Here is a 27995-nt window from a genome sequence, read left to right on the forward strand (position 1 = left end):
TGGCTTCTTGATTTGACTCAATAGTCCCTGAATCATGGCTTCAGTTGGCCAGTCTTTAACCTCATCTTGGTCAGGTTGCTATGGCAGTGCTGTTCCCAGGTCTGGTCCCAGATGAAGTAACTACCTTGCTGAGCTGTTACGTGAATCTTTTTAAGAGGCTCAGGCTAGGGGGAAAAAAGGAAAAAGATAAAGAAAAAAAAAAATTCATGCTAGAGCATACTTCTTTATTTTTTATTGGCTTTTGTAACAACCTATTCTCTGTATTCTTCTTTGTGTTTAGAAACGCAGTAGTTTATGGTTCCTCTACCAAGCCCTGCCTGACACAGTATTTGATCCCAGGCATAAGTGCAACATAAGAGATCCTTAAAATATGTGGCTTTGGATTAGTTGTCAGGTATAGAGAATGATACTACAGGTTAGGACCTTGTGGGTCCTTGGCCAAACATTTGTTAAAATTGTCATATATAGTAATGTGGGAGGAAAATGTTCCACAGTGCCTATAGCTTTGAGGGAAGTAGTTCTATAAAAAAATAATGTTGGTACATTATATCGCTTCTGACTGTTTTTAACAAAGTATTATATAAAACAGATGATCTGTCACAGGCAAGATTTTTTTGAGTGTGTGGGCAGAGATAAAAGATATGGAAAGATCTAGAAATTTGGAACTTCACATGACAGAAAAATCTATGACTACCACTTTGCCCCAAGAGTCAGATGTTAAGGCCAAGCAAAGAAGCCAGTAAATAAGATAGAATTAATGTAATCACCAAGTTCAGAAAAAAAGTTTGAGTATGATTGTTGGCACATGAAATCAACTGGAAGCAAATAGACCAAATGCCCAATATATTCTGAGGCAATTATGTTACTAATTGAAGAAATCACAACTCTGGGCTGAAAAACCCATGGTTTTTTTGCTGTTGTTGTTTTTTGTTTTTTGTTTTTTGTTTTCAATCCAAAAGTAACCCTCAAATTTCCACTCATGAACAAGCAGAAAATGGACAGGCAATGAGATGGGTAGCCTCGAGGGGGAAGTTACTCTCTAACATTCAGTTCACTTTTGGCCACAAGAGATGAAAGAGGAGAAATGACCTCTAAGAGAGCAAAACCCTAACAGGACAGCAGAGGTCCTGGCAATGTGACACCCCCAGAATGCTAAGGCAAGGTCTGTATGAGGAATCTACTTCATTTCCAAGAAACAAGTTTTGTAATTCTAGTCACCAGAATCATTCTTCACCAGTGACCAGTTGTCACTGAGGGTCTTTAGTGCCCCTGCTTTTTTGAATGTTAATATTAACTGTTTATTTTGTTCCTATTCATTCAGGTATCTCACAGTTAAAGAACTTATTCTGAAATCATATAGGTGAAATGAATTATTGTAAATCTTAGTCTAAGCATATTTTTTAATGCATAGGGAACAATGAAAGGGATCAGTTTTATGTCTCAGTTATGTTTCTACTCTAGAAACATTGCAATTTTATACTCAATTGCATAATTTATACAAGAGTTAAATTATCCATTTCCTAACGTAACCAACTTAGTGTTATGAATAAATTTTAATAAATGCCTTGAATTATTCTAGGATTTTCATATTCTGCCAAATTTCTGTAGTTTGTGTAAATTATGACAAATACTTCCTCCTTATTTCCTAAATAATTGAGAAATAGTGATAAAGAGATCTAACCTTTAGGTGAATCCAAACACCATTATAATAAAATAGAATTTTTAGCTGTTTGCATGTTAAATGCAACTATCTTGATTATTTTTTGGCTTCTACAGTTAATTTTGGTCACAAACTATGGGAATCAGGATGCAACCTTTGATACAGTAGGGGCAAATGAATGTAAGGTTTTATGCCATGACTTCCATTACTTTTGGAAACTTAAAAAAACCTTTTTTTATTATGGTTATATCTTATTCATATCTTCTCTAAAAACCCTTTAAAATTATTGTTGAAGTCACCAATAAAAATAGCATATCAATTTTATCAACAGCGAAGTTCTAGGCATTTTAGTAGGCATATTTGTTATTATTTATAATATACCAGTACTCTACTATTATTTCAAATAACATAGTTGAACATAACTTAATAATTTCTCAAGGTACAATATGAATCTTTAAAATAAAACAAACTTAAACAAAGATAGTAAATAGGAATGCAAAATTATTAGTAAAGATGAGAAAGACATTCACCTGTACAGAAAATATACACTGAATTTATGTTTTCTTATAAGACTACTCCATATACACAGAAAATTATACAATAGACCTTCCATGAGTTAGAAAAAAATTATCAATATTTTGTCCACTGTGATTTATTTATCACCTCCAGTTTTCCCCACACCCCTTTAAATGACAAAGAAATATAAACATCTTGGTCATGTCACTAAGCCGAATTTAGTATAGTGATATAGAAGGACTTAGTTACCTATGATTTCATATACACATCTTGCAAAAATTTTGAGAAGACTTTTTTTTTTTTTTGAGAGAGAGGGAGAGAGCACGAGTGGGTGGGAGCAGAGGGGGAGAGAAAGAGAGACTCTTAAGCAGGCTCCACGCCCAACACGGAACCCAACTTGATTCTCGTTATTACCACTGAGAGATTATGATCTGAGCCAAATCAAGAGCTGGTCTCTTAACTGACTGAACCACCCAGGCACCCTGAGAAGACATTATTTAAAAAGTTATTCGCCCTTGAAATTTATTCATTATTTCTTGCCTAATAATTTTAATTATGGTCAATATCTATCCTTTATTGCTCACATTTGAATCCATATTTCTCATTGCTGTGGAATGTGTCATTTTAACAGAGAAGAGAAGTTTCATTCCATCTCGAGTCCTATACCTCTAGAATCCTAGGAAGAGGAAAGGTGCACTTAAGTTAAAGGCTATTTTCTTATTTCTTAGGAATTGGGGAGGTCTTCTCACTTGAGGAGGATCAATAGTTCCAAGCAAAAGGACTAACAATAAACCAAATATATGTATTTATTTTCAGTCAGTATGCTAATAATTGTGGAATTTTAAAAAAATGTACTTGCAAAGTACATGGTTAATAAATATCAACAATTCATGCATTCATTCCAACAATTTTTATTAGGACCCTGTTATGTTTCATGTATTATGTGATATATAGATATAAAATCTTAAGAGGCATATTTACTCATTATTTCTCTTGGCAAACACTGGGGCACAGGAGTGAATAAGGCCCTGGTACTGTCACAGAACAAATGGAACCAAGAATAATAGAACCAGTTAGATGCTGTGTTAAAGATAGAGGAGCAGTGCTGCCGGGACCATAAAAAAAAAGTCTAAGAAAAGCATTAATTATGAAATGAAGAAGAGGGAGTGATAATGATCATTGTGACAAGTGTGAGGTGATATCTCATTGTGGTTTTGGTTTGCATTTCCCTGATGATGTGTAATGTTGAGCATCTTTTCATGTGTCTCTTGGCCATTTGGATGTCTTCTTTGGACACATGTCTGTTCAGAGCCTCTGTCCATTTTTTAATCAGATTGTTATTGTTGTTGTTATTATTGCTTTTGTTGCTGTTGTGTTATATGAGTTCTTTTCATATTTTGGATATTAACCCCTTACCGTATATATAAGTGGCAAATATATTTTCCCATTCAGTATCTTGCCTTTTTATTTTGTTGATGCTTTTCTTTACTGTGCAAAAAAGCTGTAGTTTGATATAGCCCTATTTGTTTATTTTTGATTTGTTGCCATTGCCTTTAGTGTCAGATTTAAGAACATCCTTGTCAAGACCAATGTCAGGGAGCTTATCGCCTATGTTTTCTTCTAGGAGTTTTATGTTACTGGCCTTACATTCAAGTCTTTCATCCATTTTGAGTTAATTTTTGTGTATGATATAAGGTTGTTCAGTTTCATTCTTTTGCATGTAGCTATCTGGTTTTCCCAATACCATTTATTAAAGGGACTGTTCTTTACCCCATTGTATATTCTTGCCTCCTTTATTTAAATTGATAACAAGTGTTGGCAAGGCTGTGGAGAAAAGAGAATCCTTGTGCACTTTTCATGGAAATGTAATCTGGTGCAGCCACTGTGGAAAACAGTATGGAGGTTGCTCAAAAAATTAAAAGTAGAACTACCATAAGATTCAACATTCCACTACTGGGTATTTACCAAGAGAAAATGCAAACACTAATTCCAAAAGTATATATGTACCCCAATGTTCATTGCAAGATTATTTATAGTAGCCAAGATATGGAAACAACTCAAGTGTTCATCAATGGACGAGTGGAAAAAGAAAAAGTGTGTGTATGTCTCTCTCTCTCTGTCTCTGTCTCTGTCTCTGTCTCTCTCTCTCTCTCTCTCTCTCTCTCTCTATATATATATATATATATATGGACAAACAAAACAAAACTGATAGATATAGAGAACACATTGATGTGTGGGGCTAGGCAAAATTGATCGAAGGGATCAAGAGGTACAGACCTCCAGTTATAAAATAAATAAGTCATGAGAATGTAACGTACAGCCTGGTGATTATAGTCCACAATATTGTACAGCAAACGAAAGATTTGAAAAAGTAAATCTTAAAAGTTCCCATCACAAGAAAAATATTTTTTGTAAAATTGTATGGTGACAGATGGTAACTAGACTTATGTGATGATCATTTTACAATGTGTACAAATGTTGAATCATTATGTTGAACATAATGTTGTATGTCACTTATACTTCAATAAGTAATAAATGGAGAGGTTGTGGAGGGGGTGGTGATATGTAACAAAAGTTTTAAAGAGGAAATAAATAATCTATGTGGTTTGAAGGGCAGAGAATAGTTTGGCAGAAGAATATTCAATGCAGACAAACTGGAGAAAACAGTGTTATATGATGACAATATTTTAGGTCAGAAAGGATTTGGAATTACATGCTGAAAAAGCTGGACTTCAATGTATAGGAACATAAAAAAGGAATTACATGATCATATATAGTTAATTTAACCATAGTTCATATGCCATGTAGTGCCAGATATCCACATTGTCAGATGTGTATCATTTGCTGAGCCAGATGACAAAGCTAGGCTCAGAGTGAAAACTACATATATTCCACTATAATTTAGCTTGATTTTCCCATGTTTTTGCTATTGAAGCCTATGGCCACAGCTAAAACTCTGACAGAGTAGGGACATTTTCCTCTTGCCCTCCTCGAGTCTCTGCTCAATTCAGGTTCATTCTTTAGTGGAGGAAGGAATTGCTGATCAACTTCCTGCAGCCTTGGGCACAGCTGGTATCTGCAATACTTTGGTGCGTGTCCAAGAGCCATGCAGAGAAGTGGCATAGCAGGGGGGAAGGGGAGCCTAGAAGTGATTTCTTCACTCCCTGGAGAAGTCTGTACTCAACACAGTGGCAGGGTGGGGAGGGCACTGGAAAGGGAGGTGAGGAAAGTGATTTCTGCAGTGACACAGAAACCTGCACCAAGGTTTCCATCCCAAGATTTAGGCTAGTCTAGTGTCTGATTTCTTGGTTCAAACTATCAGCCTGATTTTGTCCTATAATTACAATTGTGACCACAGCATTAGCTGCAAGGATTGCATTTACATCACTCCCCTTAGGCAAGTCTATGGATTTGTCTATCAATGGTTGTTTAGAGAGGGGGAAAAACATCCTCATGCATTCAGGATTGTGGTTTGTAAATGCTGTACCCTTGTAACTCATTGTTCTGGAGTTTCCCTGGTGAGGAAGAAATTTCATATGGGTGTAATTTTGTCAGAGCTCTGGGAAGTGCTTACCACTTTTGACATGTGAGACATCACAGCTCTGGGAAAGAGCTGATTACCAAGTCATACTTGTTACGGCTTTCCAGGTGGCTGGGTATTTCTAAAGCATCTTGCCTCTCATACAGCTGTACTCACACTGTTTCTTTAGAACAGAGTCTACACTACACAGCAGCATGTGAAGAAGTACTGCCAGTTGTGCAGATCATTTATGCTTCATAATTAGGAGAATCAGAAAGGTAGTAGAGTGCAGTGGTTCCACTCCGTGGTTATATCGGATTATCCTTGGACTAGTCATTCTTCAGTAGTATTATTGTGGGCAATTTACTAAGCATTTGAAATCTCATTTCCATAATCTGTAAAAGGGGTTAGCAAGAGATCCCTCACAGACATTCCTTTATGCTGTTTAAAGATTTTTTTAGCGTATGCAAAGCATTTAGCATCCTCTATCAGGTAACTACTTCTCAGTAATTAATGGCTCTTATTCATATATCAAGTAAGTCTAAGTTTCAGATCTGGAATAAAGTCTGAAGAATAAGAAATTTATAACACCTATTCACTTCCGTTGTAAAGCCAGCTTCCATTTATTTGCATTCTTCATTTTTCAGAAAAGAGGCATATCGTATCTATCGTCTATATAGAGTCAATCAATGCATCCCATTCATTGGTCTTTTTCAAATAAAAAAAACCTTTCTACAAGTGGAAAATTTTTGTTTACTTTTTTTGCTCAAAATGCAATCCACAATTAGTTTTAAATTACTTATTTTGATAAATGGAAGAGTAGATTGCTGAAATTTTAGCAAAGCAATGCACCGATTGTAATCCATTAAAAGAAGTTGGAGCGTTATTGAAACAATCCTTTAAAGACCACAGTAAAACATTTGTTAAATTGCTATCATGACTATTAATTTTGATATCATTTTGACATATACCATAGGGTATCTGGAACTTGACTTTATTGATGGGGTTAGAGGTAATTTACTTTCCTCAGTGCCTTCCTTGATCAATGAATTTAGAACTAGAGAGCTTACATTTAATTCTGTAAGCCTGTAAATCTATGTGAGTGTTTAAGCGTTGAGTATTTAAATACAATTAACTGGTTGGCAAGAATTTGGCAGGATTTTATTTCAATAACCGTTTATTTGTTTGTGTGTTTCCAGCTGGAATTGTACTGTATCATACTGAATGGTATTGATCAAGTCAGTTGGGTGACTGGTATGAACCCTCTGAAAATAACTCATCTCATATCCAGCACTGCTTAGCGCTAGATCATTCATCATTGTGCACAGAGCATGAATGTCTGGGATTATTTTGCTTCCTTTTTGAGTGATAGTACTCTACTTAAATTAATAGAACAGTAAGAAAATGATCAGACTTTCCTCTGAAAATCTAGGGTAGTCATTACCAAAATTACTGTTCTGTCCTGAATAAGGACTAAATAAATGTTTTGGAATTCATGATTAAGATGATATAGTCAACTGATATTTCAGATTTGAAATCTAATGTAAAAGTAACATCTAAGGACAGGAATTATACAAAAAAACTAACCAAATGTGCTATCTCCAAATGACTAATTTTTTTATTAGTATCTATTACTTAACATCCAAATACTATATTTCACCAAACTGTCCTGTAGCCTATGGATATTTTGGGGAAATTTAGAGAACATAATTGTTCATCTTCTTTTTTGAAGAAAGAAAATACCCTTGAGCTTAAATTCTCATCTTCAACACGGAGATCATAATACCTACTCATAGGACTGTTGAGTGTTAAATGAGAAAACATGTATCTGGTTCCTGAGAGACAAGCACAGGAACTATTTTTACAAAACATTTTTGCTATTTCACTCTAACCTTAAAACCCTGGGGTTCATATCTTTTTTAATACTTACCTCATCACTCAAAATGCACACTGCACTAAGAAACAAAAACAAAAAGGAACAAAAGTGATATGGTGAGTGATTAAAGCCCACAAAGGTACTTCTTGCCCATAGACAGGCAGAGAAATGCAGATGAGATATCCCTGGACTTTCTCCTGTTAGAAACACTTCCATGAATGTACTTAAGTTTTACATGAAAAGAAATGGGGAAAGGAAAGTTAAATTCAAGTTAAGGCATTGCTTGAAGGGCATCAATCAGACTGAACCTGATGTAAATGCTGGAATGCTTCTGTATTCCAAGTGACTTCTCAGGTTTTAAGAATCTCCTATCCTCTCAACTGGCGATTATTTCATAATAGGACCTAATGAAATTTTAAGAAGCCCTGTAATTTTTCAACAGAGAAAGATTGAGTAAGGACTAGACCAAGAATCATTTTAAAGACTGGAGGACATCAATGATGATTTATTCTAGTAATTAAATGATTTTTATACTTTCTTTAAAGGAAACATAATAGAGTTTGGAGTTCATAGACTGAGAGGGTCTAAGAAAAAACCCTGGGCATCTCAGGACCACCTAAGATGTTCTAGATAGACAAGACCAAAGCTGGGTTTGGAACACAGGAATTCCCAAGCAATAAGTGAGAGTGGGACTGGCAGGTAGAACAAAGTCAGATGAACTTAAAAAGCTGACTCAGGTCAGGGCATCTGGGTGGCTCAGATGGTTGAGTGCCTGACTTCAGCTCAGGTCATGATCTCACAGTTTGTGGGTTTCGGCCCCATGTCCGGGCTCTGTGCTGACAACTCAGAGCTGGAGCCCGCTTCAGATTCTGTGTCTCCTTCTCTCTCTACCCCCCACCCCCCAACTCATGCTGTGTCTCTCAAAAATAAATAAATGTTAAAAAAAATGTTTAAACCCGACTCAGGTCATTTTTCTTGTTGGTTTATTTCACATAAGAACTTCTTACAGCTTTATTTTTTTAAATGTATATTTATTTATTTTGAGAGAGCGAGAGAGAGAGAGATTGCAAGTGGGGGGGGGGGCGCGAGGTAGAGAGAGCGAGACAGAGAATCCCAAGCAGCCTCTGGACTGTCAGTGCAGAGCCTGACCAGGGGCTCGATCTCACAAATCTGTAAGGTCATGAGCTGAGCCTAAATCAAGAGATAGGTGTTTAATCGACTGAGACACCCAGGCACCCCAGGACTTCTTAAAGCTTTAAAATGAATATAGGTATTGTGAGTTTTCAGGAAGGAAATCTAGGATGCTGTACTAGCTAAGTTTGACCGCAAAGTGATTTTATTTTCTGAATGCCTATTAATGTCTTATAGAAATAGTTGTTTTTCTATGGAATACAACTGATAAAATATGGACCTATAACGTTCACAGCCTCTTGAGATATCCTTTAAAGGTCTCCTCTGCTTCTTGCTACTCCTAAAACTGGCGGAGATTTTTTACCTACTTGGGGATCCTGTTGAATCATGAATCATATTTTAATGAAAACAAATATCAATTTGTTAATGAAGTATCTAGTGCAAATATCAAAATAGTTCTTTTTAAAGTTTATTTATTTTGAGAGAGAGAATGAGAGTGAGAGAGAGAGCACTCATGAGCAGGAGAGGGGCAGAGAGACAGAGAGAGAGATGATCCCAAGCAGCCTCCACACTGTCAGCACAGAGCCCACTAGGCTCCAACCCATATACCTTGAGATCACGACCTGAGGGAAAATCAAGTCAGATGCTTAGCCGACTGAGGTACCCAGGCTCCCCTCAAAGTAGTTTTACATTTATCTTTCTCCATTCCAAAGAACAAATTCAAGTGGAATTACATTATGAATCAATCAAATCAGTTTTACAAAGTTGACTAAGTACTAAAAATGATTTGAATGTTGGTTGAATTATGTTCTAATGAAAATGAGAAGTGGAAATATGCCTTAATTGTCCAATTACATCTTTTTAAAGTTATATATTCTTCCTGAATATATATGTAAAAGTAAGAATCACAAAAATGTTTTGAAATAAATACATATTTTCTCTAAGAAAATTATGTATCTATACCTAAATATCTCTTTAGCTGTCTTTCTGTCTATAACATTTTCAGGAAAAATTAAAGACATTATACGTTTTAGTAAAAGGCTTTTAAACTAAAATAAGTGGAGCTGTTTCAAAGATTAGAACAAAAAAAAAAAGGATTCAGAATTTCACTTCAAAATGTGGGCAATTGTTTTGGTTGTAAAAGGACGCTCTGGAAGGCTGAGTGGCCCTGCCAGAACCGAACACATCTGAGAAATCTCAGGGGAAGCATCGTCCTCCAGAGATTTTCCGTTTGCTTTTCACTTCAAAGCAGTCAGGCTCCGCATCTTGATAATAAGCCAATGTGAACATCCAAACATCTGTAGTTTCTCCCTTCACATGCTTGACCCTTTTGCTGGCATGTCAGAATATGGCAATGTAAATCACAAAGAAAATGTTGCCCTTTTACTTTTGACTTCAGCACATCTCTCACTGAGTCAGATAATCGTATTTGTGTTACTTATTCATGGAATTAAAGAAGTAGCTATTTAAAGCTGGATGGGGTCATAGATTCTGATTTCTGCTGGTTTAGGGAGAATAAATGGGGGCACAGAAATGTTCAGTGACTTGCCTAATGACACACAGTGGGGAAGCCGACCGGCTCTGGTTGTCTCCTGCAAATCCCTTTGCTCCTTGAACTCTTCTCTACACGCAGTTCAAGGGCTGCTTTTTGGCACACGCCTTCACAGCAGCCCTGTGCCAGGCTCTGTAGGGATGCTCGATCCGAGTATAATGTGACTCTTTTTTGGGCCTGAGTAGCTAATGGTGTCGATTTTTTAACCAAATGTTTTTGAGGGACATTGTAAGATCATTTATTTCTAATGATTAATTTTCTTTTTTTTTTTTTAATTTTTTTAAGGTTTTTATTTATTTCTAGGAGAGAGAGAGAGAGAGAGAGAAAGAGACAGCGTGAGCAGGGGAGGGTCAGAGAGAGAGGGAGTCACAGACTGAAACAGGCTCCAGGCTCTGAGCCGGCAGTCAGCACAGAGCCCGACGCGGGGCTCGAACCCACGAACCGCGAGATCATGACCTAAGCGAAAGTCGGACGCTTAACCGACTAAGCCACCCAGGCGCCCAACTAATGATTAATTTTCAAAGAGCTTCAGATGTATGTTTGCTTATACAAGAAGACAAAGGACATAGAATTAAACTAATTTTGTTAGTATATAATATCAAACAAAGTGACTTCAGGGTGATCTTTTTATTTCATTTTTTTAAATTGAGGCATACTTTACATACAATAAAATGTCAATGGAATGGGTTTATACCTACATTTATAATCGTATCTGTACCTACACATAAACTTACATCTATATCTATATCTGCATCCACCTATTATCATTAGTCTCTCAGCCATTTTTTTTTTTAATGTTTTTATTTATTTCTAGGAGAGAGAGAGAGAGAGACAGCGTGAGCAGGGGAGGGTCAGAGAGAGAGGGAGTCACAGACTGAAACAGGCTCCAGGCTCTGAGCTGGCAGTCAGCACAGAGCCCGACGCGGGGCTCGAACCCACGAACCGCGAGATCATGACCCAAGCGAAAGTCGGACACTCAACCGACTAAGCCACCCAGGCGCCCCTAGTCTCTCAGCCATTTGAAAGCAAGCTGTAGATATAATGCTTCTTCAGATATTTCTGTGAATTTCTCCTAAACTAAGGATTTTTTTTTCATTATTTCCATGTAACGCTTTGAATACTTGAATACAATAGCCAGCTTTTTAGCAGGCCAACACAGGACAGAGATATACAACACCAAGATAATAATAACATAATAAATATGATGTAATTGAATGTAATATATAATAATCAATAATATTATATATGTGTTATTTTAACATAAATGTACAGGAANTATTTTATTATGTCTGTCTTCTCATATGGAAATTTAACCTACTTTAAAAATTATTTTATATTTATATTTTATAGACTGTATTGTATTTTCTTAAAATACATTTAAGTATTTTTAAAAGGAGAATGTTAAAACAACAAGGCTAATTACACAGGTATTAGATATACTTAATAAAAGTAACGATGTGTTTCTTTCGTTCACATGATACAGTAGGATTTTTTTTACTCTTTCTGTTTCTTTTTTTAATATTAGACTTCTGAACTGCCCACACCATTTAAGACATCTTCCTTCCTCTCTTCCTCCCTCTCTCTCTCATTTCTTTCTTTCTCTCCTTCGTTCCTTTTCTCCCCTCCCTCCCTCCCTTCCTTCCTCCTTTCCTCTCATCCTTCCTTCCTCTTCCTTCCTCCTCTCTTTCTTTCTTTCTTTCTTTCTTTCTTTCTTTCTTTCTTTCTTTCATGTTGTGGTAAAACTGAATACCATCAAACATAACATGTACTTTGACTTACACCCCTGCTTTTGCCAAGCCCATATTATATGCATTACTGATGTCAGCCAAATGTGATGACATCAGGCTAAGTATACTCTCAACCAAAGTTTTTTAGCATGAAATATTTAGAATTTTATAAGATGTTAATTTTTTTAAAAAAGCTTTTATTGACATATAATTCCCATAACATAAAGTTAGCCATTTTAAAGTATATTTTTAGGGGAGCCTGGGTGGCTCAGTTGGTTAAGCGTCCAACTTTGGCCTAGGTCATGATCTTGCAGTTCCCACGTTCAAGCCCCACGTCAGGCTTTTTGCTGACAGCTCAGAGCTGGAGACTGTTTAAGATTCTGTGTCTCCCTCTCTCTCTGGCCCTCCCCAACTCACGTTCTGTCTCTCTCTCTCTCAAAAATAAATATACCTTAAAAATATGTGTATATTCACAATGCTGTATAACTATAATGTCTATTTGGCTCCAAGATATTTTCAGTACCTCAAAAGGAAACCCTGTCCCATGAAGCAGCCCTTCAACCATTTCTTCTTCCTCCGGGCCTTTGCAATCACTAATCTGCATTTTGTCCCTATATATTTACCTCTTCAGGGATGTATTACATAAATGATGTTATATATAAAATGTGACCTATGGGTCTGGTTTCTTTTACTTGACATAATGTTTCAGGGTTCATCTATATTGTAGTAGGTATTGATACTTTTTCATTTTTTATGACTCAATAGTATTCCATTGTGTGTAGGTATCAAATTTTATCTATTCATCTGTTGATTGGTATATGGATTATGTGCACTTTTTGTCTATTGAGAATAGTGTTGCTGTATAAATTTATGTATGTCTTTTTGTTTTGAATACCTATTTTTTTTCCATGTGTATCTAGGAGAAGAATGATTTTAAAGCACAGAGGTAACTTACATTTGTGACATTGAAGGTGGATTTTGGAGAAGTTTTGGTTTTAGTAAAGAAATTGAGAAAAATGTCTTTCTTTAAGTTGACTGCACTGTTTTGGTGACTTTTGGGTTCTGAAGCAATCTTATTTCCAAAAATTGAATCTTTTTGCTCTATAGTTTTGTTATAACCTATACATAATTTTGAATAACTAATATACAGTCAGTTCATCATGTTCTTATGATCTTTTCAAATAACACCAACATTTTTGGGGAACTAAACATATTTTTTTACTGTAATCCTCTTAATAATTTTCATTCACAATGTATTTCAAGTTAGAGAAGGGCAGTTGTATTGTAGATTTGAATGTTGCTGAAAGTAAAATTTAAAAATTCTCATCCCAAGAAAAAAAATGTAACTATGTATGGTGATAGACAGTAATGATACTTACTGTGGTGATCATTCTGCTCTGTATACAAATATTGAATCATGCTGTTCACCTGAAACTAATGTAATGTTGTATATCACTTATAGCTTAATGAAAAATAATGGATTACAGAAGGGCATTCTTATTGTTCAACATTTTTAAAATATTATATTTCATCAGGTCAGCATTTTAACTTAAAAAAAAAATTTCTGGCAATAATGATAGTCATCTTATAAGCCCCTGTCTGAGCAGACTCTCTCCTTCAATTTCTATAAAGTCAAATGTCTCATTAAGTGCTTTCACACATTTTGAGGAAACTGAAAATGACCCCCAGTTGTAAAATCTTCGATAACACAGGCAGGAGAATCATATCCATTTTAGTAGTATTATGTACAAGGTATGCAATCCATTTAGAAGGAAATACCATTTTCTTTGGTAAGAAGGTTATAGGCTGAATGGAATTTACCAGATAGTACATTTACACTGTCTGCTGAATTTACAAGTATGTAAACAAAGCCTAATTTTTATATGGGCATGATACTAGCAATTATTTGTTTTATGTTTTCTGATGTTTTCTTGAAATCATTTTAGAATTCAAGACTATAATTTGAAACTCCATATTTAAAATCAAAGTACTTAAGGGGCTCCTGGGTGGCTCAGTCAGTTAAGCACCTCCCTCTTGATTTCCCCTCAGGTCATGATCTCATGGTTCATGAGATTGAACCCATTGTCAGGCTCTGTGCTGCCAGCGTGGAGCCTGCTTGGGATTCTCTGTGTCTCCCTCTGTCTCTGTCCTTCCTCCACTCGTGTGAGGGCGTGCACACACACACACACACACACACACACACACACTCTCTCTCTCTCTCTCTCTCTCTCTCTTTCTCTCTTTCTCTCTCTCTCTCTCTCTCTCTCTCTCTCTCTCTCTCTCTCTCCAAATAAATAAATAAATAAATCAAAGTGCTTAAGAGCTCAGGAGGGAAGAAGTTCATAATTTTTTTGTTGTTGCTATGATTTGATGCATCACTTGATAGAAAATGTGATCATTGGCATGATCTTACATAATCAGCTCTTCACTATAAAGGGCTAATACATCTGTCATCAAAATCTCTCCTTTTGTTTACCCACAGGGCAGTTTAGTTGCAACCTCTGCTATAGGAAATGTCAATTTACTCAGTTTCACAGATTACTTAAGCGAACAACACAGTAATGTGTTCCTGTGGTATGCCCACGTTAATTCAGTGCTATGATTTCCAGTTAAGTGCTCATATTCTTTGGAGAGATGAAAACTGTTGATTGATTTAGACGAGCATGCCTGTCTCAACCCATGCTCATTAGATTCACTCTTCATATCTGCTTTCACAGATCTTTCTCTACTATACCCCATCCCAATTATTTTGTACCGTAGTCTCTCTTTTGCTTGTTCACCTCCCTACTCCATTTGTATATGTCCATCTTAAAATAATAGATCAGTTCTTTTTCAGGGGTATTTGCGTCATGCTGGCATACATACTGTGATCATCCTCATTTTCCTTATTGGAACCCTTAAAAACATAATCCTAATATTCACAGTGTTGAAAACTAAACTAAAGCTATTTGGATACAAAGTGCAACAGTTATTCCACAGGAAGTGTCAAGGATGAACTGTTGACATCATGACTATAACTCACATACATTGCACAGTTGTCACATCGTTCAGAATGAAACAATAACAAATGCTCCATAATCGAGACCCACAAATCATTCTCAATATCAGAAGTAAAGTGTAAAACACCAGGAACTATGGAAGGGGGATGATCTGTGTTGTATCTGTGATGCAAAAACAGTGTTGCTTTCATCCTCCATTATTTGACTTGTAACATGGGTTTTGTAACTTTCCCCCAACCTCCTATTTGTGTCCTCAAAAGCAAGTGGACTTTTGAGATTTTTATGTGACTGGGGAGAAGTTTCCCATAAAACTGTACTTTCTGTGGTAAAATCTAGATAGTCTTGGGCATATTAGGTAGCCAGGCTATGTTTAAATCAGATGAACAAGCTTGGTACAACACTACCACTCAGTTCACAAACATCATGCACATTTCTCCATCTGTTTCTATTTACATCCATGTGGATATTGTTCCTTTTCTCTTTCTGGTCCAGGATCATACGTAGCATTTACTTGTCATGTCATAGCAGTTTTCTTAATGTGGAAGAGTTTTCCAGTTGCCCTCTTCTTTCAATACCTTGGCAGTTTATTTTTTACGTAAAAAGAGAATTTGGTGTTTTCCTCATGATCAGATTTAACCCTTGTATTATTTGCAGGAATCCCACAGAACTGACAATGTGTTAGTCTCAATACATCACATCTAGAGGCACACACTGTGGACCCATCCTGCTAATGGTGGTGGTGACCGGATCATATGGTCAATTTCATGTTTGCCAAAAATTTCACTAGGATTTTCCAATTTATAGTTGATAAATATTTTATTGGAAGATACAGTAAAACCTTAGATTGCAAGTAACTTGTTCTGTGAGTGTTCTGTAAGACAAGCAAACATTTCTAATAAATTTTACTTGATGAATGATATCTTACAGTACAAGTAGTACATGATGCCAAATGTCACATGATCACAACTGAGCCAATGGGTCTTCTCTCTCTTTCTCTCCTCACTGAGGGATTGTGGGTGATTATCTCCCAAGCTCCGATGCTTGATCTCAGGCTGTGCTGTTTGGCAGAAATCAATGATTTTTTCAGAGCTTTGGAAGGTGCCCACAACTGGCACTAGTGTATTTTTTGTTACTTCAAAGCACCTATTGACAGTCCTTTGCTTTTCCATACACAGGTCAGTTTAGGAATGCTTTGCTTCATTCTAGGTCAGTCTACCTGCAGATATAGACCCTTTCCTCTGCTGCCTTATTGACAGTTACATTAAATACAGTACACATTAATACTGTACTGTAGTCAACATCTGTGCAGGCATATACAATGGCCCCCATGCAGAAAAAGGTTGAACAGAAAGACAGTAAAAAGGAGATGATTACCATGGAAGTTAAGAAGGAAATCATCAAGAAGTATGAACGAGGTATATGAGTGGCTGAAATTGCAGTATTTTATAAGAAGTCTATGTCCACATCTCATCTACAAAAGAAGAGGAGAAAAAGGAGGAAAAATCCCTCACTTTAAATGAGATTAGAAAGATGTGTAAAATGTGGGAAACAGTGCAAAATTCTGTAGAAAAGTACCACCCAATTAAGGCTGTAGCAGTGCGAGCAATGAATCACATCACAAAGCAAGGTCACATTTCCACAAAATTCTGAAAAGGAGGCAAAAACAACTGTCAGTAGATACTTCCTTGTTAAATTTGCGTGAAAAGAAGATTCCATTGAGCCAATTGAGGGCAGTGATTCCGTTATTGATAGTGACAGTCCTCCTACACAATAACCCTCCTCTCTCTCATCTCCCTCACAGTAGCTACGAAGGTTTTCAAAGTTAAGTTCAGGTTAGTTTGTTTATTTTTCTTTATATTTTGTATTTTCTTTATTATTTGTGTTATATTACAGTATTTTAATCATTTTTATCTGAATATTTTTGGGTTGTGGAACAAATCACCTAAGTTTCCATTATGTCTTATGGGGAAATTTGCTTTGATATACAAATGCTTTGGATTATATGCATGTTTCTGGAACAAATTATGCTCACAAACCAAGATATTACTACACTCAGAATCTAGGACAATATTCTGCTCTTCATAAAACTTTTACGCATCAGCCTGAACATCCATTGAAGATTTATGTGAACCACTGTGTTTCTTGTCTAATTGTGAATTTGTATTTCTGTCATTTCCTTTGTATCTATTAGTTGTCTTTCTTTTTTAAGAAGGTACTTTCCCTTCTATTGAAACTTAAAAAAACTTATATCAGCATGGACTCATGGATTCTTGTTTTAATCAATGAGTTGTATTTTATTACTATCACTATTAATTTTGATGCTGAAATTGTTTTATTTTAGCACGTGAGCCCTTTCTGCATTCTTTTGACATACTGCCGTCATTTTTTGGCACTTACTTTTTCTGTTTGCACAAAATTGTGCAAGCTCATCTTGTGTTTTTCTTCACTCAGCCATGGAATCAGCCATTTCTCACAAGCTGTAGATTCTTAGAATTTTAAAAGATGGCATTTAGAAATAATTGTGTTTCAGCAAGTAGAGATTTATGAAATAAATGTATATACATATGCACATACATATCTATTTCCCTATCTATATATTTATGATTAATAACCTTAACTGAAGTTCAAACTGCTACTTTAATTTCCAGTGCAGTATCTCAGAATTTTTTCCAGTATTTGCACATTCCATATTTGTCAATCCTTCTCTGACATGGAAGAACCTGGCTTCCATTACCCTCAATTTATTCACTTATTTGTTCAATCCCTCCCCAGAACTTTGCTGTTGGACAGTCTATCATTTCTTCTCACTTGACCCCCAACCCTACTGTCGCCTTGCTAGGTGTTAGGTCTGCCTCACCTCTGCACGTCACACCCATCATCACCTTTTCCTCAGCTGCCAAGAAGATGGCTGCCTCCACACAGCTCTGTCAACTCTTTGGTACTTGTTCCTGCTCATCCCTCAGCTCTCTGCCGACTTTCTCAGACTTGAGTAGGCTACCACTTCTGTAAAGTTACTCTGCTGTCCCATGGAGATACTTGGGAAAATTGCACGTACATTTCATCACTTACTCAGTTTATCTACACTCTTTTTTTTTTTTCCTTAGGGAAGGGAGATATGCCCTGCAAATAATCAGGCAGCAGTTATTCAGAATTACTCAAATTGTGTCTGAGATTCGATGACTAATCAATGGGAGTATTTTGGTGAGTATCCATTTTTATTGCCTGTGATGTATGTATAACGTATGGATGGATGGATTTGGTCATTCATTTATTTCCACTTAAGATTAGATGTCCTTTCCTTTCAATTGAGAGGTGACCGAAACGTGATAGTATGTATATTATAGTGTCCTACTTTACACCTTACTTTGGGCCTCTTATAGAGGAAAAATATTTTTCTTTTAGACATGGGCCACATGAAATCAAAGCTAATAAAACTGTTTTCTGAAAGTATCTTCTAACCTTTTCAACACTTGGCCCACTCATAAACACCATAAGAAAATCAGACTCGTCAAGAGTACTCAGGTTGGAATACTGGATTCAGAGAATAAAGAAGTTTATTTTATATGTTTAAAAATATTTCTATGTAAAAGTTGGACAGAATTTCAATTGCTTCTTATAGAAGTTGTGGTAAGTTATTTTTAACAGGACTGTTTCATCATTATTGAAATTATGCTTAAAATTATATTACTCATTTTATTTCTAACTTGTGAAAAATATATTTTTTCTTGATCAGATTATAAAATGTCTATTAATTTCATTAGTTGAGCCAAAGAAGTTGCTTTTGTCCTTGCTGAGATTTTTATGTATTTTGTAATATTGCTGAATTGTTATAACATAAACTATCTATTTATGAGCTACTGTTCAGAGTGATGAATTATTTTCTACATTACCTATAATATGTTTATTAATCAGTTGAAATTAAGTTTTTTGCCAGGCATTCTAAAATTATATATGAATTTATAATGTGAATATATATATAAATGCATCTATCATGTTTGAAGTAAGCTTTGAGAAATTAAAAATATTAGAATAGTCATAAAAATAGTAAGAATGCCTTCTCTAAACAAGAAAAGAAGGATGTGCAACTTCCTAAAAATTATGATTTTTAAAATATTAATGACCTTAAAATATATCCTGTTATATAAGTAGCAAAGAATGTGAATTAATCTATGTAACTTAATACTTACATGGAAACAGGTGAGTGTGAATATATTGTTTGTAAATTCTGTTTATTAGTGTGCTTGTAATTGATTTGTAAATTTGTCATTAATAGTAAATTAAACTTTACCAATATTGAGAATGTTTTCTAAATTATAGAATATTTTAAAAGAAGCCTAGATTAATATAACTAGATACAATGAAAAAGAAAACTGTCATCTTGGATTATTTCTACAAAACACTTAAAAATAAGTTATTATAGTATATGTTGCAAAGAAAATGTAAGCAGTTTTGATTGTGAATAAACTAAATACAAAAGGGATTATTTTGTAGATTTTTAAATAAGTTATTTCGCAGTGCTTAAAAATAATTTATTTCTGAAATTTGATAAATATATTGCTAGTGCTCACTATTGACTTAAAATGACTTAATCAACATATCTTTATATATACATTTATTTATTTATCATTTTAAATGTTTATCTTTTAGAGAGAGGGAGAGAGAGAGAGAGAGAAGGAAAGGGGTTCAAGTTGGGTAGGGGCAGAGAGATAGGAAGACACAGAATCCAAAGCAGGCTCCAGGCAACCATGTGTCAGCACAAAGCCTGATGCAGGGCTTGAACTAGTGAACTATGAGATCATGACCTGAGCTGAAGTCGAACACTTAACCAACTTAGCCACCCAGGTGCCCAATCAGCATATCTTTAAATGTGGTTAAGGGTTAGCATCACCAAATTGCTTAGCTAAATTATGATGTATTCAAAATTGAAGAAAATTTAAATATTATGAATTTATATTGAGTCTAACCATCAATTCTATCTCAATCTAAAGCAAATATTAATTAAATGATGTTGCATGTCATTGTGTGTTCAGTCATACCAGGGAGTTCAGAGGCCCTTTTTCTTGTCTTCATCAGAGCAGTTACCTGTTTTGCTTCATTAGCTTCTTCCTGTACATTTCATGGAAATTGTCTTCTTAGCCTGGAGCTTTTGAATTAGTTTATAAAGTGGGAATTCATTAAATCATATGGCCTAAACTCTACCAATATTGAGAACATTTGCATAGCCTAAATGGCTTCAGAATCTTTGGGATCAGATTGGTATACAGTCTAATCAACTTAAAGCACATACTTTTGTATTATTAACACTGAATATGAGAGAGGGCAAAGTTGAATACAAGTAAATAATTTATTAAAGTAGATACTTTAACTGAAATTCTGAATCCCTTGGTACCTTATGTTTTATCTATGGAGCAATTCTACCTCATTTTCTTTGTAAGGAAATGGAAAGTTGTGGTATATACCTTATAGTATATGTATCCGTGTGTGTGTGTGCACACACACACGTGCACAAATGTAGTATATCATGAAACAGTTTTCTAATTTTGTAGCAGTTGCTGTTGGTACCTGCCCAAACCCTCTGGTCCTTTATATTCTCACTTAATTTCCAATTGCCACCCACTTTTCTTTGCCTGAGGATTTTCTCTGATAGTCAAACCTTCTTGGCCTCCATCTGGCAGGCTGAGAATGTAAGAGAAATAATGGCCGCTAGGAAGAGCTGTCAAATAATGACTAATGGGTGATGATTTGTTGATACTTCAGCTTTCTCACCTATGAGGTGGCATAATTGTGAAGCACATGTCTATATTTCCCGCCAAGGTGAAACTCCTTTTTCAGTGGTAACTTGCTCAGTAACACACCCTTTGAGTCCTGACCTTTGTCTGCTCCCTTACTGTCTCCATTATCCCTGTTTCCTGGTATCATCTCTCAAGTAAACTACTTGTACGTGAATCTGTGTGTCTGGTTCTGTGCTGGGGGTAAACAATACTAACTCAAATGATTGTTCAGTCAACAAATATTTATGAATAGCTCACTCTGTGAATAAAATAGAAAAAAAATCCTTCCTCATGGGGTTTACAGTCTAGTAGAGAGACCAAATAAATAAATATATGATTATATCACACATAAGATTATATAAAAAATAAAGACATGCATATATGTGATTATATCAAACATTGATAAGCACTACAGAAAATATCAAGGCAGGGAAAACAACTGTAGAGTGCATTGTAACTTGCAGTAGGGTGGGTAGGGAAGATTTTACTAAGATCATTTGAGCAAAGCCCAGGAGGAGATGAGGTGCATGCCATAAGGCGGAACATGATCCCATTCTAACAAACTTCAAATTATACCTTTTTGTGTTTATTTTTTTATAAGTATGATTTTATTTAAAAATATAATGACAACATAGTATTATATCAAATGGAAAGTAAAAAATCTGACGTATCAAGGAAGGAAGGATCATGGAAGTCAAATATATTGCACCTTGACAGAGACATTTCAGTCTTTGACTGTATCAGAATGGCTCTATCCACGTGACTCCCACAGCAAATATAGTTGTATCAAAAGGTCCTGCTCTGAATAAGATAATGTTGCTTCCCTCAATAGACTAGATTTTAGATGCACAAACTAATACAAAAATGTATTATATTTAATGAAAAGGAAGACTTCAGAATAATAAGGATTTAATCTATGAGAGTGCAGATCAAAGAAACTTCTAGACAGATGCTAGTACATGGATAGCATATTGAAGATCAATCAGACAAACAAGCCAGGACATTCTGGATTTGAAGAATAGGTCCAGTGCTGTGAAATCATGTGGTAAATGCCTTACCCTTGTTAAGAATTGTAGGTGCACACATTTCCAAGATTATGGGATGCCAGACAGGTGAAGTTGAAAGAGGTAGGGGTCAGATCATGAAGGACGTGGGCGCCTGGCTGAGGGGCTTGTGAATAATTGGGCACAGGACACATGGCATCATTAGGGATGTGTTCCAAATGTCTTCTGGCTGCAGTGTAGAACAGCAGTTGGAAGGAGCAGGGAAGAGAGTTTGGGCATTTAGTCATAGTGAGTACGATGAAGATCCAAAGACAGATTCAGAAGGAGAAGCATGAGGAACCGACAGGATTGCCTGAGTGACAGTGCAGTGTCTGAATGGTGTTCTTGGTGGATACCCAATGACTCCAGAAAAACTTTTCATTGCTTCACAGTATGAGTACTGTCTGCTTCTACTTATTTATCATGTTACTATAGTATTTTATTCCTGGATTGATGGCAATTAAAAGATTGAAGTAAGTTGGATAATACTTGTTGGAAAAATCTTTTAATTAGTTTTCCAAATGAAATGTTTCCATCTTCTTACATTTTATTCTGTAAATGACCAGGCATTTGTCTAGTTAATGATGCTACAAATAAAATTTACATATATAAGTGAAACAGAACTTTAATTTTGATTGTGTAATAGGTGTACTTTGATCATGTTCCCTTCCTCATGAGAACTCTATACACTAAGACAATCCTGTTTTAAAGGTGAGAAGCTGAGGATCATTTTTCTATTGTTCCATGATTCATAAGTGGTGAGACTGAGTGATTTACTCTCTTTTGTCCTTGATGACAAAACCCTACACCTCTTCCCAACACTAACACAAAAGTTCAAAAGTAAATGAACAGTCTGCTGTTTGTATATATGATTCTAATTAGATAAGGCCTCTGTATTTTTGGTGGGATAGTAAATCATAAGGCCCAGTTGAAACTCTTCAATTTGGGCAAATGATAATTATTTCAAACAGGAATAGTTGGTTGAGACTAAGCCCAGGGATTCTGATGATGCCATTGTGGAAAGGCCAATTATGATCTAAAGGTAAATGAGGGGTGTCTGGGTGGCTCAGTCGGGTAAACATCTGCCTCCCTGATTTCAGCTCAGGTCATGATCTTACAGTTAATGGGTTCAAGCCCCCTCCCATCTTCCTCTGTGCTGACAGTGCAAGGCCTGCTTGGCGTTTTCTTTTTTTCTCTCTCTGTCCCTTCCCTGCTTGTGCTCTAAATAAATAAATAAATAAATAAATAAATAACTAGAACATGTAGGCACATAACTTTTTCTGAAAAAGGTGTTAGTGAAGTCACTTTATATAGAAATACAATACAAAAATCTATAATTCATGATTTCATATGAGGTATGTAAAAATTACAGCATGTATGGAAGCGTGCACATATGTATATATGTACACTCACAAAATTATATATAAATTCATATGTGAATGCTTGTTATTTAATTCAATTCATAGCAAGGAGAAATAGAAGGACATTTACTAATATTGCTGAATGTTTACTTAGTCACTCTCAAATTTGTATTGACACAAGCATGATCAGACGCAATTATATAGAGATAAAATTCCATGGACTTACAATCAAAGTCCCTTTGATATGTGCATAAGAATAATTTAAGCAAAGAAAAGTGTTTTTAAACAATGATGTCAGATATCCTTTTAGAACAGAATTACCAATTTCAACACCATTAAAATAGGTCAGTGTTGGCTTTACAACTTCTTACAAGGTTATTAATTATTATAAAGGAAATAACATTTTAAAATCAGAACAAACATTTTTGTTGAGATCACAAAGGTTTTTTAAAAAATAGACCATTTTCAAAACCACTTACATCATCAGTGTGTGCTGCCTATGGGTGTTCTGGCCCCAGTGTAGTGATCACTGCAGTCAAGTACAGGATCACAGAAGATGGGATTGATGGGGGCTGGAGATTGTTTCCATAGTTCTTACTTGCCTTCCAGGGCTTCAGGAAACACACCTGTCAGAGTCATTGTTTGAAGAAAATATGATCATGTCTTTTCTCTCCTTAAAACTCTTTAATGGTTTTTAATTGTTTTATAATCTGAAGTCCCAAGATACCCTCAAAACTTCCAGCATGATCTGCAGTCTTCTTGCTCTACTTCTTGGCTTCCCTCACTGTATTTGAGCCACTGGGTTTTTCTGAGATCCATCTTGGACCGTCATGCGTGTGCATTCCTCTGTCAGGAATGCATGTCTCTACTCCATGATTTCAAACTTAACTGTTTCTTTTTCTTTTCTTTCTTTTTTTTTTTTTAAGTTTATTGGGGTGCCTGGGTGGCTCAGTCGGTTAAGCCTCCAACTTCGGCTCAGGTCATGATCTCACGGTTCGTGGGTTCAAGCCCCATGCCAGTCTCTGTGCTGACAGCCAGCCTAAGCCTGGAGCCTGTTTCAGATTCTGTGCCTCCCTCTCTCTCTGACCCTCCCCTGCTCATGCTGTCTCTCTCTCTCAAAAATAAATAAAACATTAAAAAAATTTAAAGTTTATTTATTTTGAGACAGATAGAATATGGGCAGGGGAGGGGCAGAGAAAGAGGGAAAGAAAGAATCCAAGCAGGCTCCATGATGTCAGTGCAGAGCTCAACGCAGGGCTCCATCTCACGACCTGTGAGATCATGACCTGAGTTGAAATTAAGAGTCAGATGCTAAACCAACTGAGCCACCCAGAAGCCCCAAACTTAACTATTCTTTCAAGTCTTAACTTGAATACTGTTTTCTCTCTAGAAATCCTCTACTAAATCCACAGTTTAGGCTGAAGTCTTCTGTAATATATTTTCATAGTATAGGACACTTCTCAGAAAGAACACTTTGGCACAATTGAAGTTGATTAGATATGTGTTTAGAAGTGATTGTGTAATGGCTATTTTCTCTGAGTCTAAAGCCCTTGCGGCACAGAGGCTCCTGTGTTCAGCCGGCTATTTAGTAGGAACACCTATTAGAAGGTGCTTGTGGATTAATTACCATGTGATAGTAGTTTCCTGTAAAAGTGTTTGAAGATTCCGGGGTGTGATCTCACAGTTCATGAGCTTGAGCCCCACGTTGGGCTCCTCACTGGCAGTGCAATGCTTGCTTGGGACTCTCTGTCTCCCTATTTCTCTGCCCCTGCCCCACTCACTCTCTGTCTCTCTCTCTCTCTCTCAAAATAAATAAATAATAATTTTTTAAAAACTTAAAAAGAAGTGTTTTAAGATTTTAAGCAGCTCGGGAAGCTTTTCTTTTGTAGACAAGCCCATTAAAGAATAATGAAGAAACATTTCCTTGTTTGACATGTGTATGGGGTCCTCTGTCATTTTAGTTCTTGCCTAATTTGTTACTGTTTTTAAGAGTGGTATCAAAGTGGGCGGTTGTATGTATGTATGTATTTCAAAAAAATACACATTTATTCAGCATCATGATCAGACTATTACAGTTAGCAATCAACAGCATGGGTACAAAAAAAAAAAATCTACATAAACCATTTGTTGGAATGCTTTACACTTTCCAAAGAACAGAAACTAAAATAACCTGTTATTTCGTCACAAATACAGTCCTTGAGGGGCGCCTGGGTGGCTTAGTCGGTTAAGCGTCCGACTTTCGCTTAGGTCATGATCTCGCGGTTCGTGGGTTCGAGCCCCGCGTCGGGCTCTGTGCTGACTGCCAGCTCAGAGCCTGGAGCCTGTTTCAGTCTGTGACTCCCTCTCTCTCTGACCCTCCCCTGCTCACGCTGTCTCTCTCTCTCTCCTAGAAATAAATAAAAATATTAAAAAACAAATACAGTCCTTGAGGTTTTTGCCCATACACATGAGTATTGGCTAAAACATGTCTTCTTTGTAGCAGCTAGGCCCTGCCACCACTGTGCTTGGCTGAGTTCACAAGTCTGCTGTAACCTGTAGTTTCCCCGTCACTTCTCTGACTCTCCTCTCCTACTAAGCTTTGCTTCCTGCCAGTAGTTTAAACCTTCTGCCACTGCCATAGCTACTGCTGCCTTTGGAACCACCATAGCCACCTTGGATTTGTGGTTTGGCAAAGTATTGGCCTCCATTGTAATAGGGGCCAAAGCTTCTGTTCCAAAATTTCCTCCTTTCATGGGTCCAAAATTTGAGGATGGATGGTTGTAATTGCCAAAATCATTATAGCTTCCACCACCCCCAAAGTTGCTCCCACTACCACCGCCAAAGCTGTCACCACCTCTTCCGTTGTTATAGCTGTCATAGCTGACACTCCCGTCTTAGCCATTGCTCTGGACTGCCATATGCTTTGCTTCCTCCAGAGTAACCGGGGCCACCTCGTCCATAACGACCATCATTACCAAATCCATTATAACCATCCTCACTGACACCATATCCCCCACCACCTCGACTGCCACAAAAGCCACCACACCCACTGAAGTTTCCTCCACAACCAAAGTTGTCATTCCCACCAAAACCACCCCCGAAGTTTCCAGAACCGCTTTGACCTCTGTCTGGAAGAAGAACTAGCCATCTCTTATTATATAGAGCCTTCCTTACTTCACAGTTGTGGACATTCAGAGCATGGTATTTTTGAATGACAATCTTGTCTACAGTGTGATGGTCATCAAATGTTACAAAAGCAAAGCCTCTCTTTTTGCCACTGCCTCTGTCATTCATAATTTCAATCACTTCAGTTTTCCCATACTGTTCGAAATAATCTCTTAGATGATGGTTCTTCAGTTTCTTCTTTAATGCCACTGACACAAATCTTTTTCACAGTTAAGAGGGCACCAGGTCTTTGAGAATCTTCTCCGTGACAGCCCTCTTTGGTTCCACAACTCTTCCATCCGCCCTGCGTGGCCTTGCATTCATGGCTGCGTCCACCTCCTCCACAGGGGCATATGTCACAAAACCAAAGCCTCTGGAGTGCTTGGTGTTTAGACCTCACTACCACACAGCCTGTAAGTGTTCCCCATAGCTCAAAATGACTCCTCAGACTCTCATCGGTTGTTTCAAAGCTCATACCTACAATGAAAAACTTCCGCAGCTGTTCAGGCTCTTTGGGAGGCTCTGACTTAGACATGACGGTGGTGGGAGGGGAGACCTTAACGATGCTTACTCGGCTGCATCCACTGGCAGAAAGGAGTAATCTAAGGAACATATCGCTGGGCTGCTGTATTTATATACCATTGGTTCTCAACCAAGGTCATTTGACTCTTCACGGGACATCTAGCAATGTCTGGAAAGGTTTGGGATTGGCACATTGAGGGGTGGTACTGTTATCTAGATAGAGATGCAGCTAAAATTCTACAACATATAGTGGAAGTACTCAAAGAATTATCCAGTACAAATGTCAATATTGCCAAGGTTGAGAAACCCTAATATAGAGAATGGAACTCTGAATCATTCTGTCCTGGGTAAATATAGTTTGTATAGTTCAACCTGGAAGAATGTTATTTTAAGCTAATTAATTTATGTTTGGTACTCAGATAGACATGAATGATATTCTTGTTTCATAATGTATATCTGGTTTATTTAGAGTTCAGTAAAAATGGCTTTCTATACTAAACAATATCTTGCACATTCCTGACATTCATAAATCTTTGTTGAATTGAATTTTATTTGGCACATCATTCCAGCTTGTCAAGACCATTTTGTATCCAAAACCTAATGTCTAAATTAGATCTAACTTCCTAGTTTCATGTCAAGCACAAAGTTAATCAGTATGGCATCTATACCATTGATGAAATAGTGAATAAGACCATACATTAAAACAAAATTCTGGGAACACTGGGGTGGCTCAGTCGGTTGAACATCCGACTTCGGCTCAGGTTATGATCTCCCAGTTGGTGAGTTCAAGCCCCACATAGGGCTCTGTGCTGAGAGCTCAGAGCCTGGAGCCGATTTCAGATTCAGTGTCTCTCTCTCTCTCTCTGCCCCTCCCCCACTCATACTGTTTCTCTCTCTCTCAAAAATAAATAAACATTTAAAAAAATACAATGAAATTCTGGAGATTCTGTTATGAAATATAAGCATTTTTAAAATTACCGTTTCATCGTAGTGGTGTGTACTTTGCCCTGTGATTCCTGCTTTGTTTAAGTTTGGCATTCATTGATGAAAATAATGTGATTATACTTTCCAGAAGATTTTATAAATAGAAATCTGAAAAAAAAAGGATAATATTTTAGAGTAATTATAAAAAATGAGTTAATACCTTAGATGTACTGAAATATTCCTACAGAT

At 36.5% G+C, this 27995-nt stretch overlaps 1 long non-coding RNA gene across 2 annotated transcripts; it reads right to left on the reverse strand.

Annotated features, from left to right (window-relative positions):
* LOC144224705 (uncharacterized) lies at positions 1-27908 on the reverse strand. 2 transcript variants are annotated; one of them, XR_013333121.1, is made up of 3 exons: positions 27801-27908; positions 23636-23782; positions 1-164 (listed from the first exon to the last, which is right to left on the reverse strand). It is a non-coding gene; the product is annotated as an uncharacterized LOC144224705 (long non-coding RNA). The 2 variants fall into 2 exon arrangements; XR_013333120.1 differs by lacking the exon at positions 1-164 and adding an exon at positions 17385-17467.
* Between the last annotated feature and the right edge of the window lie 87 nt (positions 27909-27995).

The sequence above is a fragment of the Crocuta crocuta genome, unplaced genomic scaffold, assembly GCF_008692635.1.
Source record: "Crocuta crocuta isolate KB4526 unplaced genomic scaffold, BGI_CrCroc_1.0 scaffold222, whole genome shotgun sequence".
Classification (NCBI taxonomy): domain Eukaryota; kingdom Metazoa; phylum Chordata; class Mammalia; order Carnivora; family Hyaenidae; genus Crocuta; species Crocuta crocuta.